The 12,582-nt window shown below is 52.0% G+C and overlaps 2 long non-coding RNA genes across 2 annotated transcripts; both read left to right on the forward strand.

Annotated features, from left to right (window-relative positions):
* The first annotated feature begins 417 nt into the window (after positions 1 to 417).
* On the forward strand, positions 418 to 2,660 carry LOC123733095 (uncharacterized). Its single transcript, XR_006763571.1, has 3 exons — positions 418 to 778; positions 1,235 to 1,327; positions 2,442 to 2,660. It is a non-coding gene; the product is annotated as an uncharacterized lncRNA (long non-coding RNA).
* A 36-nt stretch (positions 2,661 to 2,696) lies between these two features.
* LOC123724030 (uncharacterized) lies at positions 2,697 to 4,575 on the forward strand. Its single transcript, XR_006763572.1, has 3 exons — positions 2,697 to 2,859; positions 3,375 to 3,484; positions 3,716 to 4,575. It is a non-coding gene; the product is annotated as an uncharacterized lncRNA (long non-coding RNA).
* The last annotated feature ends 8,007 nt before the right edge of the window (positions 4,576 to 12,582 follow it).

The following is a 12,582-nucleotide window of genomic DNA, read 5'->3' on the forward strand; positions in this document are numbered from 1 at the left end:
TTAAATGGCAACTGAAATGGTACCCTCCTAACTGACTGACTGACTGGCTGACTGACTGGGTAATAGATATTATATGGCAACTGAAATGGTACCCTCCTACTGACTGACTGACTGGGACTGACTGACTGGGTAATATATTTTATATGTCAACTGAAATGGTACCCTCCTAACTGACTGGCTGGCTGACTGACTGGCTGGCTGACTGGGTAATAGATATTATATGTCAACTGAAATGGTACCCTCCCTAACTGACTGGCTGGCTGACTAACTGATGGCTGGCTGGCTGACTGACTGGTAATAGATATTATATGTCAACTGAAATGGTACCCTCCTAACTGACTGACTGGCTGGCTGACTGACTGACTGGCTGGTTGACTGACTGGTAATAGATATTATATGGCAACTGATATTCAGTGGTTCTTATTTCAAGGATCCCAAATAAAGCAAAAAGTCAATAGATAATTATCAGGTATTTACTTTCCACTATATAGTCTCTAAATGAACACCAGGTCAATATCTGGTTGTAAAGTAAACCACAATAACGATGAATCTTCCCTTCCCGTCAGAGCCCCATGTTTAATAGCCTATATTCAGGCCTAATCTTTACTATAATGGTAAGGGTGAAGCACTGATCTGATCCAGGGCCAGTTTACCTCTCTCCCCTGTGTGGTCTGACCTTGTGTGCTCTCTGTGTGACCTCACAGTGACCTGGACCCACTCCAGGCCCCTCATTGGTCAGTCCGAGTCAGGAGCACAGACAACCCCATGTCCTTGCTCGGTATGTTAGACCCCTCAACAGAAATACTGATCTTATATTATAGAAATCCTATAGAATATTATGAATGTCCATGTAACGTGGTTTAAAATGCTCCCTCATCCATCAGATGTATGTAAAAGGAGTTCCAAAGGCTTACTCAGATGTTGACTTACTCTATGTCAAATTTGATGGACAAAAAAAGCTTTTTGAATTTGAACAAAACGTGAACTTCTGGTTGTCACTTGTTACCACAGCCACAAAGTCAAAATTGGCTATATCTTAAAAATGTATGAAAGTAAAAATGTCTGCATAGTGCATCTTTAAGGTTAGGGTTAGGCATACGGTTAGCAGTTTGGTTAAGGTTTAGGTTAGGAGTAGGTTTAAAATCACATTTAAGAAGATAAATTGTAGAAATAAGCAGGTTTTATGACTTTGTGGCTATGGTAACTAGTGATGATGTAATCTTCTCCATCGCAGGTGACTTCATGACAGAGTTCTTTAAGCTGTGCTCCAGGAAGGAGTCAACAGAGGAGATTCTGGGAAGAGGTCCATTTGAGGAGGAAGGCAAAGGTAATGTGTTCTTTGTCTACTGGGGTGTATCTCAATAGTTTAACATCTCTTTCTTTAATTTTCCAATATCACATGTTATTAGTCACATGCGCCGAATTCAACAGGTGTAGTGATGATGACCTTACAGTGAAATGCTTACTTACAAGCCCCAAACCAACAATGCAGTTTAAAAAATAAAATATGAATAAGAAATAAAAGTAACAAGTAATTAAAGAGCAGCAGTAAAATAACAATAGTGAGACTATATACAGGGGGTACCGGTACAGAGTCAATGTGCGAGGGCACCGCTTAGTCGAGGTAATTGAGGTAATATGTACATGTAGGTAGCGTTATTAAAGTGACTATGCATAGATGATAACAACAGAGAGTAGCAGTGGTGTAAAAGGGTGGGAGGCGGGGCAATGCAAATAGTCTGGGTAGCCATTTGATTAGATGTTCTGGAGTCTTATGGCTTGGGGGTAGAAGCAGTTTAGAAACCTCTTGGACCTAGACTTGGCACTCCGGTACTGCTTGCCGTGCGGTAGCAGAGAGAACAGTCTATGACTAGGGTGGCTAGAGACTTTGACAATTTGTAGGGCTTTCCTTTGACACTGCCTGGTATAGAGGTCCTGGATTGCAGGAAGCTTGGCCCCAGTGATGTACTGGGCCGTATGCACTACCCTCTGTAGTGCCTTGAGGTCGGAGGCCGAGCAGTTGCCATACCAGGCAGTGATGCAACCAGTCAGGATGCTCTCGATGGTGCAGCTGTAGAACATTTTGAGGATCTGAGGACCCATGCCAAATATTTTCAGTCTCCTGAGGGGGAATAGGTTTGTCGTGCCCTCTTCACGACTGTCTTGGTGTGCTTGGACCATTCTAGTTTGCTGGTTGATGTGGACACCAATATGGTGTATTCTCTAGGGGGATTTGTGCAGACGTCAGTGCAGATGATGGGAAGTAGAAGCCACTATGGACTCTTTGCTTGTTGATTGCATGTGAAGGGAGAATTACGCTCTCTTCTCAGTCAGAGCCCACCCTCACACGCTCCCTGTGAATGGCTTCTCTGTCCCTCCCCCTCCACTCTGTCCCTCCCCCTCCACTCTGTCCCTCCCCCCCTCCACTCTCTCCTCATTAGACGACATCAGCCGTTCCCTGTCTAAGCTGACGGAGCCCACAGCCGTGCCCTGTCTAAGCTGACGGAGCCCACAGCCGTGCCCTGTCTAAGCTGACGGAGCCCACAGCCGTGCCCTGTCTAAGCTGACGGAGCCCACAGCCGTGCCCTGTCTAAGCTGACGGAGCCCACAGCCGTGCCCTGTCTAAGCTGACGGAGCCCACAGCCGTGCCCTGTCCAAGCTGACGGAGCCCACAGCCGTGCCCTGTCTAAGCTGACGGAGCCCAGCCGTGCCCTGTCTAAGCTGACGGAGCCCACAGCCGTGCCCATCCCCAAGCTGTCTGTCTCCAACATGGTGCACAGCGCCCGCAAACGCATCCGCCGCCACCGCCGCATTGACGAATCACCGCTCAGCAATGACGTGCTCAACTCCATACTGCTGGTGAGAGAGAGCAGGCATGACGACGGACACACTCTTACCTTCTAAAGGCATATGGTGATTTAGGCTGGCTGACATCATACTACACAAGAGGAGAGCAGGAGAGTCTTCAGCCAGGCTTCTCAGTTACCGGCCCTGCTGTGTGGAACAGCTTCTGATCAGCCGTGAAGCCATTGTTCAAGCAGTACCTTATTCCCTACATGCTCACACTGCCATTGGCCTAGCCCCCCGCGCACGTTTTGGTTTTTACCCTAGCACTACACAGCTGATTCAAATATCAACATCATCAAGCTTTGATGATTTAAATCAGCTATGTAGTAAGAAGTGCCATGGGGGCAGGAAACCCCTGGGCTAGAGGCTCAGGGGTAAGTCAGACAGTTGTTAAATAAAACATTCAAATCAGACACTCGGTTCGTAGCAGGATTGTTCCTTCAGAGATGTTTTGTGTCAAGGTAAGGAAATGGATGTTCCCATGTACGAGAGTATTTACGCTTATATTTGTGTGTGTATGGTGTCAGTATCTCTTCCCAGACGCAGCCATAGGTAAACCATCATCAGAGAACAGCGAGAGAAAGGCTGCTCAATCAAACACCGATGGGGAAACCAGAAGAGAAGGATTCTGACGACTGTAGGTCTGCTGTCCGTGCTTTACCACACGATCACTGTGTCAGACACACTGCACTCCAGGGCTGGGTTCAGTAGTTATGCCATTGGAGAAACATTTTGAAATACTTGAACTTGTCTGATAAAACTCAGAAATACAATTTCCAATTGTCAAGAAAATGTCAGAAAAAGTCTGATTGATTAGTGTCATTTTCTGCAATACTGTGTGATGATTGTACTCCCCCATCTCCCTCAGAGCCTGTACAACCAGCTGAAGTCTTCTAGTAACAGTCTGTGTCTGGTTAACTTCTACCATGGAGGCGTCCGGGCCGTGGCTCACCTCTGGCAGGAGTTTTTCCTGGAGATGAGATACCGTTGGGAGAACAACTACCTCGTCTATTGGTGAGAAGAACCAGATTTTAGCTGGATTGATTGATTGTTACACCTTCTGAGAACATGGTCCTATTCATTACGCAACACACAGAAGAAAATGGACTGAACTAGTCCAGTAAGAAACTATATATTTTCAGTTTTCCCTTTTGCTACGGTGTGCCCCAATGAATAAGACCCCAGATTATAACACCTTCGATTGCTACCTAATGGGACACAGTAACAAGCACAGCATCGATTGGGATCAAAGACATTTATATTCCTGTCAATTTAAGTTCATATGGATTTTGTCCATTTTAATAGACATCTACTCAGACATCCACCCAGTCAATTCCTGAAGGGGGACTGTAATAGAACAACATTGGATTGAACCTGAACTGGAATCCCATCAATAATGAGGTTTAGGATATACACTGTGACAGTATACTGAATCATCATCATCATCATCATCATCATCATCATCCTGCCTGTCTCCTCTGTTTCAGACTGGCCGGTGGTCCCCCAGACCTCCGCTGCTGTCTCCTCTGTTTCAGACTGGCCGGTGGTCCCCCAGACCTCCGCTGCTGTCTCCTCTGTTTCAGACTGGCCGGTGGTCCCCCAGACCTCCGCTGCTGTCTCCTCTGTTTCAGACTGGCCGGTGAGTCCCCAGACCTCCGCTGCTGTCTCCTCTGTTTCAGACTGGCCGGTGGTCCCCCAGACCTCCGCTGCTGTCTCCTCTGTTTCAGACTGGCGGTGAGTCCCCCAGACCTCCGTGCTGTCTCCTCTGTTTCAGACTGGCCGGTGAGTCCCCAGACCTCCGCTGCTGTCTCCTCTGTTTCAGACTGGCCGGTGGTCCCCCAGACCTCCGCTGCTGCTCTCCTCTGTTTCAGACTGGCCGGTGGTCCCCCAGACCTCCGCTGCTGTCTCCTCTGTTTCAGACTGGCCGGTGGTCCCCAGACCTCCGCTGCTGTCTCCTCTGTTTCAGACTGGCCGGTGAGTCCCCAGACCTCCTGCTGTCTCCTCTGTTTCAGACTGGCCGGTGGTCCCCCAGACCTCGCTGCTGTCTCCTCTGTTTCAGACTGGCCGGTGAGTCCCCAGACCTCCGCTGCTGTCTCCTCTGTTTCAGACTGGCCGGTGGTCCCCCAGACCTCCGCTGCTGTCTCCTCTGTTTCAGACTGGCCGGTGAGTCCCCAGACCTCCGCTGCTGTCTCCTCTGTTTCAGACTGGCCGGTGGTCCCCCAGACCTCGCTGCTGTCTCTGTTCCTCTCTGTTTCAGACTGGCGGTGGTCCCCCAGACCTCCTGCTGTCTCCTCTGTTTCAGACTGGCCGGTGAGTCCCCAGACCTCCGCTGCTGTCTCCTCTGTTTCAGACTGGCCGGTGGTCCCCCGGACCTCCGCTGCTGTCTCCTCTGTTTCAGACTGGCCGGTGAGTCCCCCAGACCTCCGCTGCTGTCTCCTCTGTTTCAGACTGGCGGTGGTCCCCCAGACCTCCGCTGCTGTCTCCTCTGTTTCAGACTGGCGGTGGTCCCCCAGACCTCCGCTGCTGTCTCCTCTGTTTCAGACTGGCCGGTGGTCCCCAGACCTCCGCTGCTGTCTCCTCTGTTTCAGACTGGCCGGTGAGTCCCCAGACCTCCGCTGCTGTCTCCTCTGTTTCAGACTGGCCGGTGGTCCCCCAGACCTCCGCTGCTGTCTCCTCTGTTTCAGACTGGCCGGTGGTCCCCCAGACCTCCGCTGCTGTCTCCTCTGTTTCAGACTGGCCGGTGAGTCCCCAGACCTCCGCTGCTGTCTCCTCTGTTTCAGACTGGCCGGTGGTCCCCAGACCTCCGCTGCTGTCTCCTCTGTTTCAGACTGGCCGGTGGTCCCCAGACCTCCGCTGCTGTCTCCTCTGTTTCAGACTGGCCGGTGGTCCCCCGGACCTCCGCTGCTGTCTCCTCTGTTTCAGACTGGCCGGTGAGTCCCCAGACCTCCGCTGCTGTCTCCTCTGTTTCAGACTGGCCGGTGGTCCCCCAGACCTCCGCTGCTGTCTCCTCTGTTTCAGACTGGCCGGTGGTCCCCCAGACCTCCGCTGCTGTCTCCTCTGTTTCAGACTGGCCGGTGAGTCCCCAGACCTCCGCTGCTGTCTCCTCTGTTTCAGACTGGCCAGTGAGTCCCCAGACCTCCGCTGCTGTCTCCTCCACCAGAAACTCCAGGTAACTAACCGATCATACATGTTTAATAGTCTGTAGTTTACTCTGTGAACAGCTTCAGTAATGAATGTAGTGAGGTCCATATGTGCACAGTTGGGTCCAGTCTATCAACTGTAGAGATACAGACCTCGCTATGAGTCTGTTTACTTAGTTCAAATAGGCTTTGTCAGAGATTTCCAGTTCCCTCTTGAAGGACTGCAACAACAGCAAAATACTATGCAAAGTCTTTGATAAAGCCCAACACACCAACATGAACAATAGCTACATGAAAGCATTAATCCAGCACAAAAGAAATCTGAATGCCGAAATTAATTGTTTAGGAAGAATGGATTAATATGGATTAATATGATGATAGCAGAAGCTACCTGTACAGTCGTGGCCAAAAGTTTTGAGAATGACACAAATATAAATTTTCATAAAGTCTACTGTCTCAGTTTGTATGATGGCAATTTGCATATACTCCAGAATGTTATGAAGAGTGATCAGATGAATTGCAATTAATTGCAAAGTCCCTCTTTGCCATGCAAATGAACTGAATCCCCCAAAAACATTTCCACTGCATTTCAGCCCTGCCACAAAAGGAGGCTTCAGGGCGCCCAAGAAAGTCCAGCAAGCGCCAGGACCGTCTCCTAAAGTTGATTCAGCTGCGGGATCGGGGCACCACCAGTACAGAGCTTGCTCAGGAATGGCAGCAGGCAGGTGTGAGTGCATCTGCACACACAGTGAGGCAAAGACTTTTGGAGGATGGCCTGGTGTCAAGAAGGGCAGCAAAGAAGCCACTTCTCTCCAGGAAAAACATCAGGGACAGACTGATATTCTGCAAAAGGTGCAGGGATTGGACTGCTGAGGACTGGGGTAAAGTCATTCCCTCTGATGAATCCCCGTTCCGATTGTTTGGGGCATGAGGAAAAAAGCTTGTCCGGAGAAGACAAGGTGAGCGCTACCATCAGTCCTGTGTCATGCCAACAGTAAAGCATCCTGAGACCGTTCATGTGTAGGGTTGCTTCTCAGCCAAGGGAGTGGGCTCACTCACAATTTTGCCTAAGAACACAGCCATGAATAAAGAATGGTACCAACACATCCTGGGAGAGCAACTTCTCCCAACCATCCAGGAACAGTTTGGTGACGAACAACGCCTTTTCCAGCATGATGGAGCACCTTGCCATAAGGCAAAAGTGATAACTAAGTGGCTCGGGGAACAAACATTTATATTTTGGGTCCATGGCCAGGAAACTCCCCAGACCTTAATCCCATTGAGAACTTGTGGTCAACCCTCAAGAGGCGGGTGGACAAACAAAACCCCACAAATTCTGACAAACTCCAAGCATTGATTATGCAAGAATGGGCTGCCATCAGTCAGGATGTGGCCCTGAAGTTAATTGACAGCATGCCAGGGTGGATTGCAGAGGTCTTGAAAAAGAAGGGTCAACACTAGAAATATTGACTCTGCATCAACTTCATGTAATTGTCAATTAAAGCCTTTGACACTTATGAAATGCTTGTAATTATACTTCAGTATTCCGTAGTAACATCTGCCAAAAATATCTAAAGACATTGAAGCAGCAAACTTTGTGAAAATTAATATTTGTGTCATTCTCCAAACTTTTGGCCACAACCGTACACCAGGATCTTTCTCTCTGTCTTTTGTTTTGCATATTAGTCTGGCAGAGATACATGTAGTGCAGAATTGGTACATTTCTCCTCCGAGAGTTTACTGAATTTAGTGTAAATTGATCCTGGAGAGGATAGGATGATTTAAGGTAGAACGTCAGAACAGAATGGTGAGCTTCAGCCAACAGATGCTGATAATAATGTCTCTGTCTTATGTTTATGATGATGATGTAGTGAGTGAGTCGACAAGGAGCAGAGGGAGAGATGGAAGGATGGAGAGGGAGCGAGAGAGTGAGTCCACAGGGAGCAGAGGGAGAGATGGAAGGATGGAGAGAGAGTGAGTCCACAGGGAGCAGAGGGAGAGATGGAGAGGGAGCGAGAGAGTGAGTCCACAGGGAGCAGAGGGAGAGATGGAAGGATGGAGAGGGAGCGAGAGAGTGAGTCCACAGGGAGCAGAGGGAGAGATGGAAGGATGGAGAGGGAGCGAGAGAGTGAGTCCACAGGGAGCAGAGGGAGAGATGGAAGGATGGAGAGGGTGCGAGAGAGTGAGCATGGCCCTAGCCCCACAGCCCATACAGACGTCTGCAGATAGCCAGACAGACGTCTGCAGATAGCCACGGTTGAGATGCAACCGCTGCGATAGCCCAGACAGACGTCTGCAGATAGCCCAGACCCATAAACACTTTTCTTATTCATCCACCCACTCCTCACCTGGGGAGGAAAGGATGGAGAGAAAGAGAGAAGAATAGAAGGAAGGAGGGAGTGAGAGAGGTGGTAATAAAGATGCCCAGAGAGACAGGGAGAGTGGGAGGGTGAGAGGGAAAGAGAGGTAATATCTTTCTGGAAAGTCAAGGCGGAGAGCAGTGAGAGCCTCTTTAACTGCAATCACTTTAATAAGAGGAAGAGGCATTCTCTTCTCTCTCTCATTGCTGCTCCCTCTCTTGCTGCTCCCTCTCTCTCTCGCTTCTCTCTCTTCTCTCTCTCTTCTCTCTCGCTGCTCTCTTGCTGCTCTCTCTTGCTGCTCCCTCTCTTCTCTCTTGCTGCTCCCTCTTCTCTCTTGCTGCTCCCTCTCTTCTCTCTTGCTGCTCCCTCTCTTCTCTCTTGCTGCTCCCTCTCTTCTCTCTTGCTGCTCCCTCTCTTCTCTCTTGCTGCTCCCTCTCTTCTCTCTTGCTGCTCCCTCTCTTCTCTCTTGCTGCTCCCTCTCTTCTCTCTTGCTGCTCCCTTCTCTCTTGCTGCTCTCTCTCCTCTCTCTTGCTGCTCTCTCTCTTCTCTCTGCTGCTCTCTCTCTCTCTCTCGCTGCTCTCTCTCTTGCTCTCTCGCTGCTCTCTCTCTCTCTCTCTCGCTGCTCTCTCTCTGTCTCTCTCGCTGCTCCCTCTCTCTCTCTGCTGCTCTCTCTCTCTCTCTCGCTGCTCCCTCTCTTCTCTCTCGCTGCTCCCTCTCTCGCTACTCCTTCTCTCGCTACTCCTTCTCTCGCTGCTTTCTCTCTCTCTCTGCTCTCTCTCTCTCTGGCTGCTCTCTCTCTGCTCTCTCTCTCTCTCTCTCTCTCTCTGCTCTCTCTCTCTCTCTCTCTCTCTCTCTGCTCTCTCTCTGGCTGCTCTTCTCTCTCTGGCTGCTCTCTCTCTCTGGCTGCTCTCTCTCTCTCTGGCTCTCTCTCTCTCTCTGGCTGCTCTCTCTCTCTCTGGCTGATCTCTCTCTCTCTCTGCTGCTCTCTCTCTCTCTGGCTGCTCTCTCTCTCTCTGGCTGCTCTCTCTCTCTCTCTGGCTGCTCTCTCTCTCTCTCTCTGGCTGCTCTCTCTCTCTCTCTGGCTGTCTCTCTCTCTCTGGCTGCTCTCTCTCTCTCTGGCTGATCTCTCTCTCTCTCTGGCTGCTCTCTCTCTCTCTCTCTCTCTCGCTGCTCTCTCTCGCTGCTCTCTCCTCCTCTCTCTCTCGCTGCTCCCTCTCTCTCTCTGCTGCTCTCTCTCTCGCTGCTCCCCTCTCTCTCTCTCGCTGCTCCCTCTCTCTCTTCTCTCGCTGCTCCCTCTCTCTCTCGCTGCTCCCTCTCTCTCTCGCTGCTCTCTCTTCTCTCTCGCTGCTCCTCTCTCTCTCTCTCGCTGCTCTCTCTCTCTCTCTCGCTGCTCCCTCTCTCTCTGGCTGCTCTCTCTGCTGCTCTCTCTCTCTCTGGCTGCTCTCTCTCTCTCTGGCTGCTCTCTCTCTCTCTCTGGCTGCTCTCTCTCTCTCTCTCTCTCTCTCTCCTTCTCTCTCTCGCGCTCCTCTCTCTCTCTGGCTCTCTCTCTCTCTCTGGCTGCTCTCTCTCTCTCTGGCTGCTCTCTCTCTCTCTCTGGCTACTCTCTCTCGCTGCTTTCTCTCTCTGTTCTCTCTCTCTGCTCTCTCTCTCTGCTCTCTCTCGCTGCTCCCTCTCTCTCTCTCGCTGCTCCCTCTCTCTCGCTGCTCCCTCTCTCTCTCGCTGCTCCTCTCTCTCGCTGCTCCCCTCTCTCTCTCAGCTGCTCCCTCTCTCTCTCGCTGCTCCTCTCTCTCTCTCGCTGCTCCCCTTCTCTCTCTCTCGCTGCTCCCTCTCTCTCTCTCGCTGCTCCCTCTCTCTCTCTCTCGCTGCTCTCTCTCTCTCTCGCTGCTCTCTCTCTCTCTCGCTGCTCTCTCTCTCTCTCTCGCTGTCTCTCTCTCTCTCTCTCTGCTGCTCTCTCTCTCTCTCTGGCTGCTCTCTCTCTCTCGCTTCTCCTTCTCTCGCTGCTCTCTCTCTCTCTCTCTCTGTCTTCTCTCTCTGCTCTCTCTCTCTGGCTGCTCTCTCTCTCTCTCTCGTCTCTCTCTCTGCTGCTCTCTCTCTCTCTCTGGTGCTCTCTCTCTGTCTCTCTGGCTGCTCTCTCTCTCTCTCTCTCGCTGCTCTCTCTCTGTCTCTCTGGCTGCTCTCTCTCTGTCTCTCTCTGGCTGCTCTCTCTCTCTCTGCTGCTCTCTCTCCTGTCTCTCTCTGGCTGCTTCTCTCTCTGCTCTCTCTCTCTGGCTGCTCTCTCTCTCTCTGGCTGCTCTCTCTCTCTGGCTGCTCCTCTCTCTCTCGCTGCTCCTCTCTCTCTCGCTGCTCCCTCTCTCTCGCTGCTCCCCTCTCTCTCCTGTCCCCTCTCTCGCTTTTGCTCCCCTCCCTCTCTCGCCTCCTCCTCTCTCTGCTGCTCCCTCTCTCTCTCTGGCTGCTCCTCTCTCTCTCTCTCGCTCTCTCCTCTCTCTGGCTGCTCTCTCTCTCTCTCTGGCTGCTCCCTCTCCTCTCTCTCTCTCTGGCTGCTCTCTCTCTCTCTCTCTGGCTGCTCTCTCTCTCTCTCTCTGGCTGTCTCTCTCTCTCTCTCTGGCTGCTCTCTCTCTCTCTTCCCTTCTCTCTCTCGCTTCTGCTCTCTCTCTCTGGCTTCTCTCTCTCTCTCTCTCTCTCTCTCTCTCTCTCTCTCTCTCTCTCTGCTGCTCCTTCTCTCGCTGCTTTCTCTCTCTCTGGCTTTCTCTCTCTCTGCTCTCTCTCTCTCGCTTCTCTCTCTCTCTCTCTGGCTGCTCCCTCTCTCTCTCGCTGCTCCCTCTCTCTCTCGCTGCTCCCTCTCTCTCTCTCGCTGCTCCTCTCTCTCTCTCGCTACTCTCTCTCTCTGCTGTCCCCTCTCTCTGGCTGCTCCCTCTCTCTCTCGCTGTCTCTCTCCTCTCTCTCGCTGCTCCTCTCTCTCTCTCTGGCTGCTCTCTCTCTCTCTCTGGCTGCTCCCTCTCTCTCTCTCTCTCTGGCTGCTCTCTCTCTCTCCTTCTCTCTCTCTCTCTCTCTCTCTGCTCTTCTCTCTCTCTCTGCTCTCTCTCTCTCTCTGGCTGCTCTCTCTCTCTCTCTCTCTGGCTGCTCTCTCTCTCTCTCTCTCTGGCTGCTCTCTCTCTCTCTCTCTCTCTCTGGCTGTCTCTCTCTCTCTCGTCGCTGGCTGCTCTCTCTGGCTCTCTCTCTGGCTGCTCTCGCTGCTCTCTCTCTCTCGCTGCTCTCTCTCGCTCTTCTCTCTCTCGCTGCTCCCTCCCTCCCTCTCTCTCGCTGCTCCCCTCTCTCGCTGCTCCTCTCCTCTCTCTCGCTGTTCTCTCGCTGCTCCCCCTCTCTCTCTTGCTGTCCCCCTCTCTCTTGCTGTCCCCTCTCTCTCTCGCTGCTCCCCCTCTCTCTCTCGCTCTCCCTCTCTCTCTGCTTCTCTCTCTCTCTCTCTCTGGCTCTCTCTCTCTCTGCTTCTCTCTCTCTCTCTGGCTTCTCTCTCTCTCTCTGGCTGCTCTCTCTCTCTCTCTCTCTCTCTCTCTCCTCTGTGCTCTCTCTCTCTCGCGCTCTCTCTCTCTCTCTGGCTGCTCTCTCTCTCTGGCTGCTCTCTCTGGCTGCTCTCTCTCTGCTGCTCCCTCTCTCTCTCTCTCGCTGCTCCCTCTCTCTGCTGCCCTCTCTCCGCTGCTCCCTCTCTCTCTCGCTGCTCCCTCTCTCTCTCTGCATCTTCGCGCCCTTTCTCTCTCGCATTGTTCTATCGTGCTCTATCTTATATGCTGCTCCTCTCTATGCTGCTTCTCTCTCTCCTGCTCCTCTCTCTCCGCTGCTCCCTCTCTCTGCTCTCTCGCTGCTCCTCTCTCTCTCGCTGTCTCTCTCTTTGCTCTCTCGCTCTCTACTCTCTCTCTCGCTGCTCCTCTCTCTCTCTTGCTGCTCCTCTCTCTCTCTCGCTGCTCCCCTCTCTCTCTCGCTGCTCTCCTCTCTCTCTCTCGCTGCTCTCTCTCTCTCTCTCGCTGCTCTCTCTCTCTCTCTCGCTGCTCCCTCTCTCTCTCTGCTGCTCCCCTCTCTCTCGCTGCTCCTCTCTCTCTCTCTCGCTGCTCCCCTCTCTCTCTCTCGCTGCTCCCCTCTCTCTCTCTCGCTGCTCCCCTCTCTCTCTCTCGCTGCTCCCCTCTCTCTCGCTGCTCCGTCTCTCTCTCGCTGCTCCCTCTCTCTCTGGCTGCCCCTCTCTCTCT

The sequence above is a fragment of the Salmo salar genome, unplaced genomic scaffold (genome assembly GCF_905237065.1).
Source record: "Salmo salar unplaced genomic scaffold, Ssal_v3.1, whole genome shotgun sequence".
Lineage (NCBI taxonomy): Eukaryota > Metazoa > Chordata > Actinopteri > Salmoniformes > Salmonidae > Salmo > Salmo salar.